Here is a 19,414-nt window from a genome sequence, read left to right as displayed (position 1 = left end):
TGTTATGCATATACACGGCAGTTCATATAATGACCTACAGAACAGACGGTTCACAGTAAAATGCTGTTCTACATTAGACTGCACATCCAGCAAGTGAATCCCTGAACTGAGGCTAACAGTAATGATTATCAGTAAAATCCTGTTCTACCTTAACCACGCATCTAGTAAATGAGGCCTGAATAGAAGCTAACAGTAATGGTTAAAAGTAAAATGCTGTTTAACTCAACCACTCATCTAGCAAATGACTCACTGGACAGAGGCAGGTAGTTAACTATTTTTAGAAAATTCAGAACCAAAATGGAGACAGATAGTTAATTACTTTTACAGAATTCAGACCCTAAACAGTCATGTTACACACTTCAGCATTATGCTGCAAGATACATATTGCAAGATCACATAGTTATATTCAGCAGTTTACAGGTATAATGTGCAGATATAACAGTTCTAGTGCTCACATTGACAATAATGTAATACAACTTAATTAAAAACATATACCTTAACAGTTAACTCAGGCATTAGTACTTGCTCGGCACCTAGCGGTAATCCTGGTGTCTTGTGGATGGTTGTAGAGAGCATAGGGAAGGGGAAAAGGTGCCAAACCTGGGGAGATTTTTAAATGACACAAGGGAGCATGGGAAAGTGGGAATGTTGAAGGACAGAGCACGGGAAGTAGAAGAGAGTTAGGGATGGGTTTGGAGCAACAGACGGACAACAGAATAAGTATGAGGGGTGGGATATGGAGTGGCTTGGGCCGTGGAGACACTATTGTGACAAAAACAATCAATCAGCCAGGTAAGCTTTTGCTTACTTGTTTAATTAGACAGATAATGCTAGCTGGTAATGGCTAGACCAAAGAATGCAACTGACGTAAAGGCTGGAAGTTATTTCTGAGGGGCAGAGAACAGTCAAGAAAAGCAGGGAAGGATAGAAGCTGTGGGAATGGTATATAAGCTGCTTAGGCTACCAGACAGTGATACTGTAGGGGAAGCAGTGGTCTCAGAGAAGATTGTGCAAAGAGAAAACAAAAGAAAGATTAGTCTTGGGAGTACAGGGTTTAGAGTTGGTTATTACTGATAGGTGGAAGATGGGATGATAGAACAGGGTAGAATTGGGTAATGGTCAAGGGAGGATATACTAGGGAGCTGAGTAAGCTGAGCCTGAGGGGTAATACATAGATAGGTAAAAAGATACACTATGATGTAGTTAAATGCCCTATAGACTGGCTCCTGCTGGTTTCAGTCCTCAGAGAGGTTGGGTGAGTTTTTATGCTTCACTTTGCTTGGGTCCTTCTGCAATAGAGTGAAGGAGACAGTTCCTGTGAGGGAAGTCTACTTAAATGCCCTATAGACTGGCTCCTGCTGGGTTCACTCCTTAGAGTGGGTAGGTGAGTTTTTCTACACTTCACTTTGCTTGGATCCTTTTGCAGTGGCGTGAAGGAGATAGTTTCTGTGAGGAGAGTGTACTTAAACACCCGATAGATCATCTCCTGTTGGATTCAGTCCTCAGAGTGAGTGGGATTGCTATGCTTTACTTTGCTTGGGTCCTTCTGCAATTGAGTGAAGGAGACAGTTTCTGTGAGGGGTGTCTACTTAAATGCCCTATGGACCAGCTCCTGCTGGGTTCATTCTTCAGAATGGGTGGGGGGGGGTGAGTTTTTCTATGCTTCATTTTGTTGGGCCCTTTTGCAGTAGAGTGAAAGAGTCAATTTCTGTGAGGGGAGTTGACTTAAATGCCCTATAGACCAGCTTCTGCTGGGTTCAGTCCTCAGAGTAGGTGCATTAGTTTTTCAATGCTTCACTTTGGGTCCTTCTGAAATGGAGTGAAGGAGACAATTTCTGTGAGGGAAGTCTACTTAAATGCCCTATAGACTGTCTCCAGAGTGGGTGGGTGAGTTTTTCTGTGCTTCATTTTGCTTGGGTCCTTCTAAGTAGAGTGAAGGAGACAGTTTCTGTGAGGGGAGTCTACTTAAACATCCAAATGGACCGGCTCCTGCTGGGTTCAGTCCTCAGAGTGGGTGGGTGAGTTTTCTATGCTTCACTTTGCTTGGGACCTTCTGCAGTAGAGTGAAGGAGACAGTTTCTTTGAGGGGAGTCTACTTAAAACCCAATAGATTGGCTCCTGCTGGATTCAGTCCTCAGAGTGAGTGGGTGAGGTTTTCTATGCTTCACTTTGCTTGGGTCCTTTTGCAATGGAGTGAAGGAGACAGTTTCTGTGAAGGGAGTCTACTTAAATTCCATGTGGACCAGCTTGTTGATTTCAGTCCTCAGAGTGGGTGGGTGAGTTTTTCTATGCTTCACTTTGCTTGGGTCCTTCTGCAATGGACTGAAGGAGACAGTTTCTGTGTGGGGGTCTTTACTTAAACGCCCTATAGGCCAGCTCCTGGTGGGGTCATTCCTCAGAGTGGGGGGGTGAGTTTTTCTATGGTTCATTTTGTTTGGGTCCTTCTACAGTGGAGTGAAGGAGACAGTTTCTGTGAGGGGAGTCTATTTAAACACACTGTAGACCGGCTCCTGCTGGATTCAGTCCTCAGAGTGGGTGGTTGAGATTTTCTATGCTCCACTTTGCTTGGGTCCTTCTGTAATAGTGTGAAGGAGACAGTTTCTGTGAGGGGAGTCTGCTTAAATGTCCCATAGACCGGCTCATGCTGGGTTAACAGTTAATTCAGTTTGCGGTACTTGCTTGGCACCTAGTGGTGATCCTGGTGTTTTGCTGATGGCAGGCAAAGGAACAAGTCTGCCACCAAAGCTGATGCAAGTTAAAATGAATCAAAACTTTATTAAAATAATTAAAACTCTGGCTTGGAATTAACCTGGATAAGCACTTTCAGTATAAACCTTTTTAAAATCCTTGATAGCCAGGCATAAAACACCCATTTAAGAGCATCAGGGAGCCAAAAGCAATTAAACTATTAATGTCCAATCAAGTACTTCAAATCATATACACCCACTAGGGAAGTTGTTATCTCATCTCCTTCCCTTTAAGCCTTTTCCTTTTAGTAAAGGCTACAACATTTAGTCCTGGTAGTTGATCAGCTTGCAGGTTTATAATCCATTTGGCTTTTTCAATTTCAGTTTGATTAAATAAGTCACCACCATGTGGTGTTTCATAAACTTTAGACAAAGCCATAGATTTAAAGGAATGTTCTTTGTTTGCACATAAGTGAATGTATAGAGCATTCATTTCCACTTTGTTTTTAATATCTGATTGATGTCAAAGAATACATTCTTTGAACATCCTATTACTTTTACCTATGTAATAGGCTGAACATGATGTACATGTTGCTATGCAGATAATATTTTTACTATTATTATGTAGCCTGTTAGAGCTGGTGCTTGAAAACAATGTTTTTTTTGTATGGTGACATCTACTATTGGCAGAAATTTGGGGTGGCCATGGGGAATCCCTGTGCCAATAGTTATGCAAATCTTGTACTTGCACAGTGGGAAAAACAATGGAGAATTGATGTAAACAATAGATGGCATGAATACGTTCCCCAGGATTCACAAATCCTCTGTGTAAGACTAAATAGGTCTTATTCGGAAACTGCAGTTGAACGGTATGACGTCAGTGCGCCATGCATATTCATGAGGGCACGCTGACTCCACTCCAAGTCTAACATGGACTGTGCAGGAAAGCAGGTGGCGTGTGTGACTGCCAAGCAGTCCAAAGGTCAATGCCCCTGCAAGTGTCTGAATTGTGAAATGTCAACACACATGACTGAGTCCGCTCAAATGTCTACATACCCAACACTATACTCCCTCACATTGTAACCCCCCAGTACAGTTATAAAATGTATATAATTCCCGATATAGCTGCCCGTATTTGCGCGGATGTGCCCATTGCTTAGCTGCAATTAGCAATTTCTACATTGAAGAGCATAACAAGAAATGTTTATGGAAAATAAACCAAATAGCAATAGCATAGTGGTAGAGCCTTTGCACAAAGAGGAGGCATTCACGGTTTCGAGTCCCACCCCCCCCTTTCTATTTTATGTTTTAAATTAGTATATGAAATAATTCCTGACATATATGAATAAAATTTTACTAAAAAGCATTAAAATGGCCTATGCATTAGTGAACAAAATGTATATATTATATATAAATATAAGAAGGATCTTGACATATAATTGCCCGTAGCTAAGCAGTGCTTTACCCAGCGCAATATAGTTGCCCATAGTTAAGCAGTGCTTTACCCAGCGCAATATAGCTGCAAGTAGTTAAGCAGCGCTTTACCCAGCACAATATAGTTGCCCGTAGTTAAGCAATGCTTTATCCAGCGCAATATAGTTGCCCATAGCTAAGCAGCGCTTTACCCAGTGCAATAAGTTTGCGCGGAGATGCACACTGCGCTAACCAGTACACCATAGGGCAATGTGGTGCAACGTAGAGCAAAGTTGCCTAAGCACAGCCACACTCCCTAGCCTGTCTGGACAGTAGTAAAATAAAAGCAATGACAAGGTTTGAACCCAGGACACTGTGCACCATAATCAAAGTACTGAACCACTAAACCATGACAGCTTAGGATAAACAGCCACTGTTAACATGCATATACCTATAAATGGTATATTAACCATTGCTAAGCAGGTCTGCAGTCAGCCGAGAATTTTCAAAAACGGCCAATCACAAAAAAGTACAGGAAATGTGGCATATTTAAGCTCCATAGGCAGGAATACTCGACATAACTGATTGTAGCTCCCATCTGCAGTTAGAATGGCTGGTGCTGGAGAGGGTACTCACTTTCGAGCACAACGCTGGGGCATCGAGGAGTCAAAATATATGGTTTGGCTCCTTGTTCACCGTCATGAGTCAAGACTCCTGCAGGGCCAGTTCCAAGGGACGGAGTACAAAGCAGAGGGTTGGAACCAGTTAGGTCATGATCTCACCAGTGCCACAGGCATCCCTCGGACTGGTGAGCAGGTCCGTCACCACCATGCAGACCTGAAGAGATGGAAGCAGGACCTACTGAACCAATGGATACAGGAGGCCCGTGACATGCAAGATGCCCCACTACTGAGTAGGTAGCCATGGACTGCAGTATGTAAGACATGCTAATTTAGTCTATATAATGGATAGGTATGTCTCAATATCCCTTCATTTACTTCACAGCTGCAGGTGTCCGTGCTGCGAATCAGCAAGCCTATGCAGATGGGCTGCTAAGGCTGTGCCACCAGGCAGGTTAGTAATTATTCTGCATGTATTGTTATATAAAATAGGTGAGAGAGCCTGAAAAAAGTGTTATAGCCCAATAATACAGCCATAAAATGCCCTGAATAATTCCTCTGCATGTACTGTTATATAAAATAAGCCAGAGAGCCAGAAAAAGAGTGTAGTAACCCATTAATAAAGGTAAAATAAGTCTGGAATAATATCTCTGCATGTACTGTCATATAAAATAAGTGAGCGAGCCTGAAAAAGAGTGTTGTAACCTATTAATAAAGGAATAATATGTCTTGAATATGTCTTCCGTATGCACTGTAATATCAAATAAAGGAAAAGAAAAGTGTGTAATGTAATTAATAAAGGTATAATACTTGGAGTGTGTCTGTGTCACTTACTTTGAAATGTTGTTGTACCCTTGCATTATATAAATAGTACTGTTGTATTAGGTGCTGTCAACCCACAGTTAGGCAGTCCCATATAAAGTGGATGAAGGAAGTGCCAGTAGCTGTGAAGCATATATACAGTCCTCAACAGTTGGTTAATGGCTGGCATGCATAGGTAAATCTGGCACATGAGTAGCTTGTTAATGTGTTCCCCAGAAATGTGAGTGTGCTACATGAAATGTAGGGTTCTGTAGAAATTTAACTGAAAATGTCATGTGAACACATCCAGATATGTAGATATATAAATATAAATAAAATATATAACTATGTAGCAGTAACATCTGCATCTTGGACAGTTAGTATGTCAGATATAGGTCAGGTATATAATGAACTAGCCAAACCCATTACACAACCTAATGCACATTGCTTAGTGTAATAATACATGTAGGGGATATACACCTGCAGTCAATAGGAATGTAGTGTAGACTAAAAGTACTTATAAGATGGTAATGGAAGTTTCTTTTTACACCCTACTGTATGCGCATAAACAATGCAATTCCACACCTTAATGGGTATGTCTAATCTCAAAACATTTGTTGGGACATATGTCCTATTGTTCTATAAATATCTGCATTTACTTTGATGTATGTTCCCTGTTCAAACACCACAATCTTGGTGGCCTGTTGCCACCAATCATCCCTGCATGCTGTTTTAATGTCCACTGTCGTTCAATATATGCATGTGTTATGCTTGCTGTTCAACTGTTGGAACCCTGGTGTGTTGCTTTAATTGGAATATTACTGCATGCTGTTACAACTAATTTGGAATGCTGTTGTCTATGTTGTAATTAAACACACCTAATCACAGAATGTATGAGAAGGCCAGTCCCAGCGGACTCACCTGTCCCTCCTCAGCTGGCAATTGCACCTGGCAACAGCAGGTCCGGTGCCCAACCCGGGCTCCCCTCCTCTGTTGGTCCTGTGCCACCTTCGGGTGGAAGCACTGCAGGGTATGGGGCTCGTACCCCCCGTGCAAGCATGGGCAGAGAAGGGCCACCTGTCACCCTCTGAAGGGTCTGGGCTGTGGTGTGTAGGGAGATCCAGCGTTCAGTCGCTGATCCCCTATGCCAGCTCGAGGCGAGAGTGGCGTGACTTATGGGTGAGCCTGCCCCTCCTACGCAGCCCCCAGCACAGCCACCCTCGGGGCTGTGAAGGTGCAGTGGTGACTGCCCATGGGTGGGGATCTCAGTTCCACTGTTACCATCTGTGGGCTCATGGGCTTGCGATTTCCAAACATCCGTCCCCGTCAATTGTGTTCACCCACCCCCATGTGTCATACTCCACCCCTGTATGCATTTTGTTTGTCTTGTCTGTTTACCTCCCCAACCTACCTCCCCAAATATAGCTACTTCCTCTACCTCACATTCCACTCTCACCTGAAAAAAAAAGGGCAATCTGTTCCCACAAAAAAATTACGCCCCATACATAGCTGCCCATTTCGCACACATGTCTGCTGGACATGTAAACTGATAATTATAATTGGCAGTACAACATACTTTGTTGTCCTCACCCCTCTCTCAGGAGTGGAAGGTTTCAAATTTCACTCCAAATTTATTGCATATGCACAACTGTTGCTGGTAAAAAAATGGGCAGCTATGGACCTTCCCTACACCCGTCCTGCACATCCTGAGCTGGTTTCCCTACTGTCTTTCCCTCTTTGTGCCCCCTTTTTCACCACTTTCCTATCTCCCCATTTTCTTTTCTTTCAAAGAAATTAGTGCGGGGGTTAGCTGGACTAAGCACTTTTAAGCAGTAGTTAGCGGGGTTTAAGTGAGTGTGCGAATGTGTGTGCTTAGCTAAGTATTGCTAAGTGTCGCGCAAACCCATGCAAACCAGCTTACAACTGCTTAAAAGTGCCTTAGTCACTCTGTATGTCAGGGCCCTTGTTCAGGAAGCAAAATAAAACACTGCTGTCAGTCTCGAACCACAGACCTTGGACACACTAGACTGCATGAAGTACCACTAAGCTACAGCAGATATACAACAACTTGGTGCTGAAATAAATATATCATGCAATACAATGAGTGAATGTAAAGGAAAAATAGGAAGGCCATAACACAAAGCTTGTTCTGTGGATCTTTACCAGCAATTGTTGTGGAATTGCATTACATGACTGTGAGAAGAGAAGCAGCCATTCTACAGCAAATAATGTTATAGAGGCACTTTTCAACCCCCACACAGTATCATAGCAGGACAAACACTGGCATATCTGATTAGGGCAGAGGCCATACTTCCTGTGACTACTTTTCAGGGATGTCCCTGATTGTGAAACATACTTTAGCTGTGTCCCTCTGAATCCCTCTGAAAAGTACTGACGTTAGTCCGAAAGCTGGACAGACCACCTGCCTTGATTAACAGGTACACACCAATACTTTAAGTCCAGTAAAATAACATTCACACAATAATACATAATGCTCTCTGTATGTCTGCATCCCCCCCCCCAAATTTTAAATATACATGTGTGTTTAGGGTCTACCAAGGATATAGGTAGGCATACTCAGTACTGGAATTGTACAGTTTTCCTGATATTCCTGTGCTAATGTCAACAATAAAAAACAGAAACCCTGCAGAAGTGAGTACATTAATATGCACAGTTTAACAGTTCACAAACAGTTCATGTGCCAAAAGAATACTTCTCAATAACTACTTTTGTATGGCAGTTAATTATATAAGTAGAAAAGAAGCTACATACTCACATATATCTTGTGTAAGCATTTGTAGGGGTGAGTTAAACTCTACACTGATAGCTCTGTACTGGAAGTGGCAACAGTCAGGTCTGAGTACAACATGTACATCACTGTCTACACCTCTAGCTTCAGATATAAGAAGTACTCCAACCTTCTGACTTAAGCAACAGTCTCCACAGCAAACAAGTATGGGCCCCACTCTGGAAATCTGAAAGGGCTATGCCTACATAACTTAGCAATTTATAGCATTGGGTTGCTATGACAGTGAGTACTGCAATTACCACACAGCAGGCTGTATGCATTTACCAAATGCTGGGCACCAATTGGTGCAGAGGGCATCACATGCACATGTGCAGATACCTATAAAAGCAGACTGTACTTGCTATCCCCACATGCAATCATTACATTGCACGTGTTATACCATCTGTAAACCTGGAGAGGAGTAAAAAAAAAAAAAAATATTGCTTAATAAAACAAAAATTTTATTAAGTAAAACAAATTTACTGAATTACTAACTAAAAATATTAATTAAGTAAAAAAAAAACTTAATTAATAACCAAAAAAAAAATTAAGTCAAAGCAAACTTTACTTAATTAATACCAAAAAAAAAAATGTTAAAACATACGCAGACGGACCTGAAAGTGACAAACAGGTATGTAACAGATATGTGGTTACCGGCAAGTAGTAGATGTTTATGAAGAGTACTGTACATACTTTGAAACATGCATATGTGGCAGCAGTAGGCATGTATGCACTGATGCCATGCATAACTACTGCCATGGACAAATTAGTGTGTAGCTATGTGCAGTGGAACATAACTGTGACATATGTAGCTCAGCATTAAATGTCAAACATCTGATCATGTTATCTATGTTCTGTACAGTACTGTGTATAATGGCTGTTTGGGGGAGTAGTGCAAACAGCTGTATAAACCTGGATGTGACAGAGTAACACATGCATGATAGTCATATAATGTGTAGCTTAGACTTGACAACTGCTATACCAGGCTAGTATAGTAATGTAGCATTAGCAGCTATAAATACTCCCTGCAATATTACTGTTATGCACACATGTGACAACTTTTCATGTTGTAGCATAGCCCAACAGGTCATCCTTGAGGTCTACGGACTTACAACAGTGTGGACCTTGTGTGTGTATGGCACACACATGTGGAGAGATATTTATGTGTCAGATATATTAGCATCTTAACATGTGCATATCGCAAGGGACATACTGCAACTGTTTGTGAAGGGTGGACATATATATGTTGGTGAAGGTTATTATGTGCATATTTTTATGTAGGTTGTAGTGTGTGGCAAACAAGACAGCATACAGTGTTGGTATATGACATATGGTGTTTAAACGCTGTGGGTATGATTTGTTAGGTTTTTAGTCTTCCAGACAGGGAGTCCTGCTAAAGCTACATGGGCTGAGAATAACTTCAATGCATTCTGCACAAGACTGTGCAATATTATTACATAACTGTATCCCTCTCAACCTTTGCATAATTGATATTTCCACCATGAATGGTTGACTGTGTATGTGCCTATATGTAAATCTATATGTACACCAATGGATGTTTATATGTACACTCAAGCTCAATGTTGTTAAAAACCCTGCACCCATGAACTACCACATAGGTGGCAGTCTACTCAACACCAAAAGTGTGATAAGAGACCACAGGACACAGGTGGACAGTAATGTCCCTTTTGATAATCACAGTGCCACACTAGTCATGTAAACTGTGTACGGTCCACATGTCATCAGAAAAGGTGTGTCATCCATGGAAAAAGAGGTCAGTGTTCCACTCTACTCATCAGTCATAAAACCCATCATAGAGTACAATGGCCCTTTTGGTATGTACCTCAGAAGATATCTACAGCAACTGTAGATGCCAGGCACATACCTCACAAAGAGTATTTCCAGACTCAAACAGATGCCCTCTGCAGACTGTCTTACAAAACCACAGCTACACTGTGTCGCATACCGCCTACCCAGAGGCAACCTCTGCCTAACATACAAATATATTCCAAACCCACAGGTGTTGGACATGCTCCATGTAAACAGATCAAAATCCCTACAAGCTACACACTGTACTTATCTAAACCTTGTAACATCAAAAAGCAGAACATGCTGGGGTGGTACACTCTCATCTCAGACACATACCATACTCTGGAACTAACTATCTATCAATAGCAAAGAAAGGTCCTCATTAGCAGTTGTTATGAATAATCATGATGAATGGATGTGAGATAGGAAATACAACCCAGGAATCACCTCTGTGGCTCTGCATGACAGGGGCACATGAACTTAAATTACATGGGTGTTGAAGGGCAGGGTACCATATGGCTAGGCTTCTATAGGCCCTACGGCTAATAGCCTATTAGCTACCTAGGACCTGATGCACACACGCATGTACTTATTGCATTAATTGCTATGTGAGGTTGACTGAGTGTGATGGTGAATGTGTAGGTGAATGTGTCAATTTTGTGTATATGTGTGATAGCCTAGTGGCAAACTGTTTATATCATGGTATGTAGTGTTCTAGCTCTGATCCCTGCAAAATATATGTATGCTATTGCTAGGCAGGAAAAGCAGTATGGCATACAGTGTGATGTAGTCCCATGGTGTTGACTAGAGTGTGCCATTGTAGGCTAAAGCAGTACATGGATGCTTATTGACCAACACTAGTGAATACAAATCCCGTATGAACTGTAGTACTACCTGAAGCTGTAGGCCTACACAGCACAGTATGGTGTATATCCACATTGCTTGGAAACACTATTTTGTTTGTTACCTGTAGTCCTCACACATTACATACCTCAGGCATAAGATTTTGTAAGTGCTGACACATAGTACTGCATGGTACACAGGTAAAGCTCATCTGAGTTGCCATACTTTTGTGTCTTGTAGGTATGTTTGATGTGTGTGTGGGTATGCCTGTAACATGGCCTCAGTCGTATGTGTGTTACAGGATATAAGTGCATATCTAGCAACATGTATAGTGTAGTACAGCAGTATGCCACCTATATTGATGAATGTGCACATATGTTACTTAGGAGTTTGCTATCAACAAGTAGTGTGGTGAACTGGTAGTACTGTAACTGTACTTTACAATCATTTCAATGGATGACATATTTCTGTATGCATTAGCTTCATATATACCTCCTGTGGCTAGGTGGTGCATTGTGTCACATACAGTGTGCCATGTACTGTTGTATAGTCTTACATACTGGTTTCACTCTGTTACTGTGCAGAACATAGTTTAATATATAGAATGTGCCAGGCACTGAAAGGCAGTTGTGGGCTGAGCACTGATATGTGGTATTAAAAGTGTGTATCTACTGACAGCCAATAGGTTGCTATATATGGCATTTCATTGATATCTGTACTTTAGAATGTTAAGTGTGCCACATGACTTGCTCACAATTATTGTTTTATTGTCTTCCAGGGACATGTCTCGCCACCGCAACCCTGCGTATTCCCCTGAAGAGGAGGAAATCATAATATCCACCCTGGTACAACATCACACCCTGCTGTTCTCTTGAACCAGCCAGGACCAGCATGAGCGCACTGCACTGTGGCAAGATGTTGTCCGTCAGGTTAATGATGTAGGCATGCATAACTGGACTTATGAGCAGGTATGCCATCACTGCAGTGATTTAATTAGACATGTCTGGCAGCATGCCTCCAATGTCCGCAGACAACAGCTTGCCACAGGAGGTGGTGCAGCATTACATCCGCCCCTCACCAGAGTGGAAGAGCTGCTCCTCAGTGTGGTGGCTCATGGCCAACCACTACAGCAGACATGTGTCATCATGGAGGCCGGAGGCACCCAGCAAGTTGACTCGGAGCGTGCAGGTAACATGGCATATCTGTAGACTACTGTTAGCTCGATTGTTAGAACATGCATACGTCAGATGTGTACTGTGTATTTAGAAGATGTGGAGCCTGGTGTTGTGCAATACTGATAATTTGGAACTTAATCTGTATGCCTGTGACTGTCAGCCATTGTACTAATGTAAAATTGCAAACTCACAGCAGCAATGCCATAGTTGTTGACACTGACAAACTGTCTCATATCCTTGTAGGTCCCTCTGGTGTGACAGCAAGACAGCAGACCCATGCTGGTGAGTGTTCTACATTTAATATAGCAAATAACATGTGCATGTCATAGGTGAGTTGTAGGCCATATACACATGTAAAACACCTACACATAATGCATGCTCTGCATGCTTTCTGTGGGACTATGCACATCCCAGTAATATGAGTAGCTGCCTCAGACACATGCAATACACAGAGCATCCAAAACAATTGTGGTACACTGTAGTGGACATTGCATAGGCAGAATCAATACACATGCACACGGCAATTACCACTTTGTCATACGCAGTACGTGTTAATATGATACACATGGCGTATTTAGCCACCTGCTGTAAGGTCAGACTCCAGTATCCCAAATGTCATACACACAGCACACATACTATACCTGAGGGTTAGAGGCCTATCACGGGGTGGTGCAACACTCTTCAACACACAACACATTCATGTTAGGCAATGCTCCCTATTAAACACCTTACATACCCATGTAACAACTGCCTATGAAATGGTTAATGTAGCCACAGTGCTGCAGTTCAGGTACAGCAAGATAGTTGCCAGTGTGGCACACATTAGTGGTCTTGAGTGACCACTTGATGCTGCCTGATGATGGCTCATGGTACTACACTACATCCAGTTACAGTAACTACAGTACTACACATAGCATTCATTGCTATACACCTGACAGTTGTGTGCATCCAGCCATGGTATGTATACCTGTGAGTGATGGTGCACAGGACATTGAAAAACATTTAATACTGGCACATCAATGTTGTGTCCATGTACACATTGTGTTCCAAGGTGAGGCCAATCATTGAACAACGCACATGCATCAAAGAAATGTATCATTTTATTAACAAGGACTCTCTACACTCGCACTGCATGCTGTTGAGCAATACGCATCCTGCATGCTGACACGTGTGATAGGACTCTTTGGCTTGTAATACTGTACTCCACCATCAACCACTAATGAGTATGTTCTGGACTGCTGTTGGTGTGTGTGTGTGTGTGTGTGTGTGTGTGTGTGTGTGTGTGTGTGTGTGTGTGTGTGTGTGTGTGTGTGTGTCTACTTTAGTGAGTAGTGCATTTGTGTGCATGTGTGCATATGTGCATGTGTTCATGTGTGCACGTGTGCATGTGTTCATGTGTGCACGTGTGCATGTGTGCATATGTTCATGTGTGCATGTGTGCATGTGTTCATGTGTGCATGTGTTCATGTGTGCATGTGTGCATGTGTTCATGTGTGCATGTGTGCTAACATCATGTACAGATTGTAAAGTGTGTTTCCTGTCTTCCTCTCACAGGTGCTGAGGTTGTGTTGGTTGAGTGCAGCAGGGAACCTGAAATCACTGCCACAAATAGTGGAAATGATGATACATGTGTTGTGGCACAGGCAAGTTTGACAGGGTCTGTCATTGGGCCACCAATAGACAATACACAGCTTTCCACCCCATCTATGCGCATATTCATACTGCCAATACATCCCTCATTACCAATGGCCTTAGCTGAGGCACAGCATACAGTAGGCATTGACCAGGATAGTGTGGTATCTATGGCACATGCATCCCCTCACAGCAGCCATACCCAGATTCCTGGAATGGTACCACATAGGCAGATGTCCAGGGGTTCTCATGGGAGCACTGCTGGTCATAATGCCCCTGGCAGACATACCCCCACAGGTCTTACAACCTCAGGTATGTTCCAGGCTGTAATGCAGGCACAGGCATGTATGGAACGGTACACCAGACAGGGACTAAGGGGGCAGAGGGCCCATAACACCGTTATCAATGACAGTATCCGTGACCTTGCCGGTGCCGTCTGTAATTACACCAAGGTCATTGATAGACGTTGGGGGGGAGACATTAGATGTCCTCCGCAATGTCATGTCCATGTGCCAGGACAGTGCAGGATGGCTGAGACGTGGACGTATGCCAGCAATATCATTGGCTGGCAGTCATCGCAGATGACACACAAGTCACAGCCACTCCTGAAGTGGCAGTACCAGCCCCAGCAATGTTGGGACTGGGCTGTCAATAGACCATCATAGAAGACCATGTGCACATGGGTCTGGCCAGTCCCAGATGGGACATGGATCTGGTTGGCATCCCTCTGCCTCTGATGATAGTACCCAGTCTGGCTTAGTTCCCAATACTGTCCGTGGCACCCCTGCCAGGCACAGGTACTGTGTCCGTGGCCAGAGATGGTGATCTGTACAGCCCAGCAGGTACAGTCTGTGGCTGTCCCACAACCACCCATATATGGCAGCCACATGGTGGAACTATGTGCATGCAGACACACACACATAAACCAAACACCTAGGGCTAACACATACACACACACATTACATCAACATTGATCCATGCTGTACTGTTGTCCCTCACATACACACACACACACACATACACACACACACACACACACACACACACACACACACACACACATACACACACACACATACATGTCGATTGGATGGGTCAATGTCGGGCTCTGGCAAACCAGCAACACACCCTGTGCATATGATGAAACTGTGCCACTTCCTGTCATCTGTAACATTGATGCAGGAACAGGCTAGCATGGTGCTGATGCACAGGGTGACTTTATAGCAGTGTAGCAATGTTAGCATGTTGTCAACAGTAAAGTGTAATGATATCCTTGTAGGTATATCTGAGCAGGCATGATGCATTAAAGCTACGATTATCAATGTAGTATTATTTACACCAGTGTTAATTCCAAAAATGTATTGCCCACCCATGTGCCACTTGGCTGATGTGAGTAGTTTTGGCAGCACGTGTTGGTGAGTGGGCAGTAGGTATGTGATGTGTGCAGTACAGATTTTCAGGTGTACATTTGTGAACATGGTGGAGGTGCACTGTCTGCATGTACATGCATAGTGGACACATGGGAAGGGTGACATGCCCTGTATTACACAGTGTTAACACTTCATAGTTTCTATTGGTGGCCAGTATGCATTTTACTACACATATGTTTTAACTTGGTTACACATGTGTGTATGACATGGTTTGACACTATGATGTGGGTGATACTGTTACTATCTGTCATTGGTTTGCATTCTGGTAGTATACACAACCTCAACAGCCTGACTATAACCAATCGTTAGATGATGTCTTGGCAACTGACACACAGATGTAGGAAACTCAGTAGCATTTGGATCCTTCCGGTACTATACTATACCAGTAACCAGTGGTACTGACCGCCACCCATTCCTGGGACAACTCCTGTTTGGCATGTAGCCCTCTTAGGTACAAGCAAACACACTAGGGATATGTCCGTCCACATCTGGAAATGCATACAGTGGCCTACAATGTATTCTCTGGATGAGACACTTATCCTCCACAAGGGTATCATACAGACGGATATCTGTTGTCCAACCCATGCTGTAAAGCTATAAGCCAACTATAGCATAGTCATCCACATTTACTAAACATAGTATCCCGAAAGTACCACATAGGTAGTAGCCCCCAATATGTAGAATGGGTACCGATGTGTACATACAGCCAAGTGTTATATCATCTGTCCTTTTGTATTCACATCTCCAAAGGTATTCTGAAGTCCCTCTGTGTATCACATAAGCAATAAGGGGTCTGTATGCATATCCACAAAGTTGTTGTACACCTATAATGAATGTCCATTATTGACAGACTTTGTTGTGTTTGAACATGTCTGAAATATACCCCAGGCATGAACCCTCACTCACACTATTCTATAGAAACTGTCATGGGCGGCACAGTGGTGCAGTGGTTAACATTGTCACCTCACAGCAAGAGGTTCTCTGGTTCGATTCTCGGCTGGGGTGCCTTCTGTGTGGAGTTTGCATGTTCTCCCTGTGTTCGCGTGGGTTTCCTCCGGGTACTCCGGTTTCCTCCCACATTCCAAAGACATGCATCTGGAGCATTTCTCCCCGGGCCTCCGCTGAAAACAGGCTCTGTGGAACCTAGTCGGACATTCCCGGTCAACAAATGTTAAATAAAATAAAAATAAATGGGTGCGTGTGACACAGATGACCTAGGCCACAGATCACTACAGTGGCTGGCCTTGTCACAAACATACATATGTGACCTAAGGTCTGAGAAGCAGCAGCACAATCTGTCAAAGGTAACAGATGCATTCATGTAGAAAGCAGGCTTCACACCTACGAACTAGTTGAGGTCACATGCGCATATATGTTTTTGCCACACAGATACCTGAAGTGTGCAATGCACATACTGTTGTTTTACTGATATGTCCTACAGTAGTAAAAACAAAACCCACAACACATTGACCAACAGTGTCACACACACACACACTCAGCAAGTGCAGGATTCAAACACCTACCTATATTATAATGCTAGGGAAGTACGCATTAACATGGTGCGCTATATGCTTTACTGGGAGTTTGCATTTACACTGCTTTATTTGTAGGATGCTGACATCATCAGACTTGCCAAAGAGGAATATACCACTTTTAAGGTGTTTTCCTAGTTTCCAAAAGGGCACTTCTCTCTAGGGAAATCACACACAAACATACACCACCCACACACACACAAACACACTCAGCAATTGCAGGACTCAAACCCCTACCTAATTATGTTATGATACTAGAGAGATATGCATTAATATGAAATGCTATATGCTTTACTGGGAGTTTTCATTTCCACTGCTATATTTGTGGGATGCTGACATCATCAGACTTGCCAAAGAGGAATATACTACTTTTAAGGTGTTTTCCTAATCTCCAAAAAGGGCACTCCTCTCAAAGGAACTCACATACAAACATACACCCCCCCACACACACAGCAATTGCATGATTCAAACCCCTACGTAACCATGTTAAGATACTAGAGAAATACGCATTAACATGATGCGCTATATGCTTTAGTGGGAGTTTTTATTTCCACTGCTATATTTGTGGGATGCTGACATCATCAGACTTGCCAAAGAGGAATATACCACTTTTAAGGTGTTTTCCTAATCTCCAAAAAGGGCACTCCTCTCAAAGGAACTCACACACAAACATACACCCCCCCACACACACAGCAATTGCATGATTCAAACCCCTACCTAACCATGTTAAGATACTAGAGAAATACGCATTAACATGACGCGCTATATGCTTTAGTGGGAGTTTTTATTTCCACTGCTATATTTGTGGGATGCTGACATCATCAGACTTGCCAAAGAGGAATATACCACATTTAAGGTGTTTTCCTAGTCTCCAAAAAGGGCACTCCTCTCAAAGAAAATCACATACAAACATACACCCCCCCACACACACACTCAGCAATTACAGGATTCAAAACCCTACCTAACTATGTTATGATACTAGAGAAATACGCATTAACACGACGCACTATATGCTTTACTGGGTGTTTTCATTTCTCCTGCTATATTTGTAGGATGCTGACATCATCAGACTAGACATGGTAATGTGTGTGCACTTTGTTTTATGCAATCCCAGGAATAAGCCATGGGGGACAGCAGGTGTTACCAGCTTGAACAGGACTCCACAAGTCTTACCTTGTATGATCTATCTGTGGCTCTGTTGTCAATCCATCAGATGACAATACATATTTGTGCACAGGATGTTGATTTTGTGGATACGACATGTGTCTGGGATGTTGGCAAAGGGCTATTCAAAGTCTGTGTGGGACGTGTGTAGCTCATTTCAGTGATCTATGTCCTGGGTGGCTGCCTTGCAAACAGTCTAGCAGGTTTGGGAACCATGATCCGCCCATGACCAAACCAAAGCTGGTAGGGTTGTGTGTTTGTAGGCTTCTGATAGCTCTGTTTATGACTTCAATCATGATGGACTCCATGGCCTTGCAGATCAGACTTCATAGGCTTATGACTATAGTTCCCATGGTCTGTTGTGCACCAACACTTGTGGAGTGTGCCATATGTTGCTGTAACCCATTCAACAGTTTCATATCCTGTAGAGAGAGTGAGGCTCAACAGACAGTTCAGGTGCAGGGTCTGTTTGTTCTGCAGTTCACTTATGACACATATAGGGAAACAATGTAATGCAATTGATGCCATGTTTTCAGCTGTGGAAGGAGCTGTTTACCCATTCTACATGTGATATCTCCTGGTATGATGATAGGGCCTTTTGTCAGTGGTTGGTGGGTATGTATGTATGAGCCTGTCTGACAGGATGTTGGCATTGTCAGTCATTTACAGTTGGCCCTGACTCAGGACATACATGAGTGTACATTGCTATTTATGACATAGCTGAAGGAAGTGTCATAGTTCTGTCTGGACTCCTTCACAGATAATCTTTCCATAACCTGGATTTGATAATGTTTGGAGTGCACATTGTTTATTGATGGTACTGATTGCAAGTTTTTTATCTTCTTTGCTTTTCCACTTTCTATGAACAACCTAAGTATCTGTAGTACATATTTGATTATGACAGGGTTCCAATATATTATATATGTGTCTGTTGTCATATAACTGTGTGCACAAGGCAGGATTGGTGAATAGTGAGAGGTTCCTGGGTTAACACATGCAACTGCCAGATATGTGTGGCCCACTGCTGTACTCAGACATGGCCTATGTGTGTGAGCATATCCAGTTTGGCCTTTCAGTATGTTGCTGTCTGAAGTCCACTACATTTGTTGACGTGTGTGAACACGCCCAATATTAACATTTATACTATATGTGTGTTAAAAATCAAGTTGTATTTTTACTGCAGGGCTCACCTTTCTGTCATAACTCTACAGGGATTTTGCTGTGCCTGCAGGGTTTCCATGAGACACTTTGCTTAGACTTATCAACATTTCTTCATACAGGCTGACCAGTGAAATACTGTCATGGTTTAGTGGTTCAGTACTGTGACTATAGTGCACAGTATTCCGGGTTCGATGACTGTCACTGCTTTATATTTTCATACTGGGCAAACCAGACTGCTTAAGGACCAGTAAAGCAAATATGAGCATGTTTACCTGCTTTTGCTCAACTATGCCCAACTTTGACCGAACTTGCCCAACATTGCTCAACATTAATGAACATTGCTGAACGTTGCCTAATAT

This window comes from Protopterus annectens, chromosome 8.part1, assembly GCF_019279795.1.
Source record: "Protopterus annectens isolate FY-2018-M chromosome 8.part1, PAN1.0, whole genome shotgun sequence".
NCBI classification, from domain to species: Eukaryota; Metazoa; Chordata; order Ceratodontiformes; family Protopteridae; genus Protopterus; species Protopterus annectens.
Note: the sequence above shows the minus strand (reverse complement) of the source record.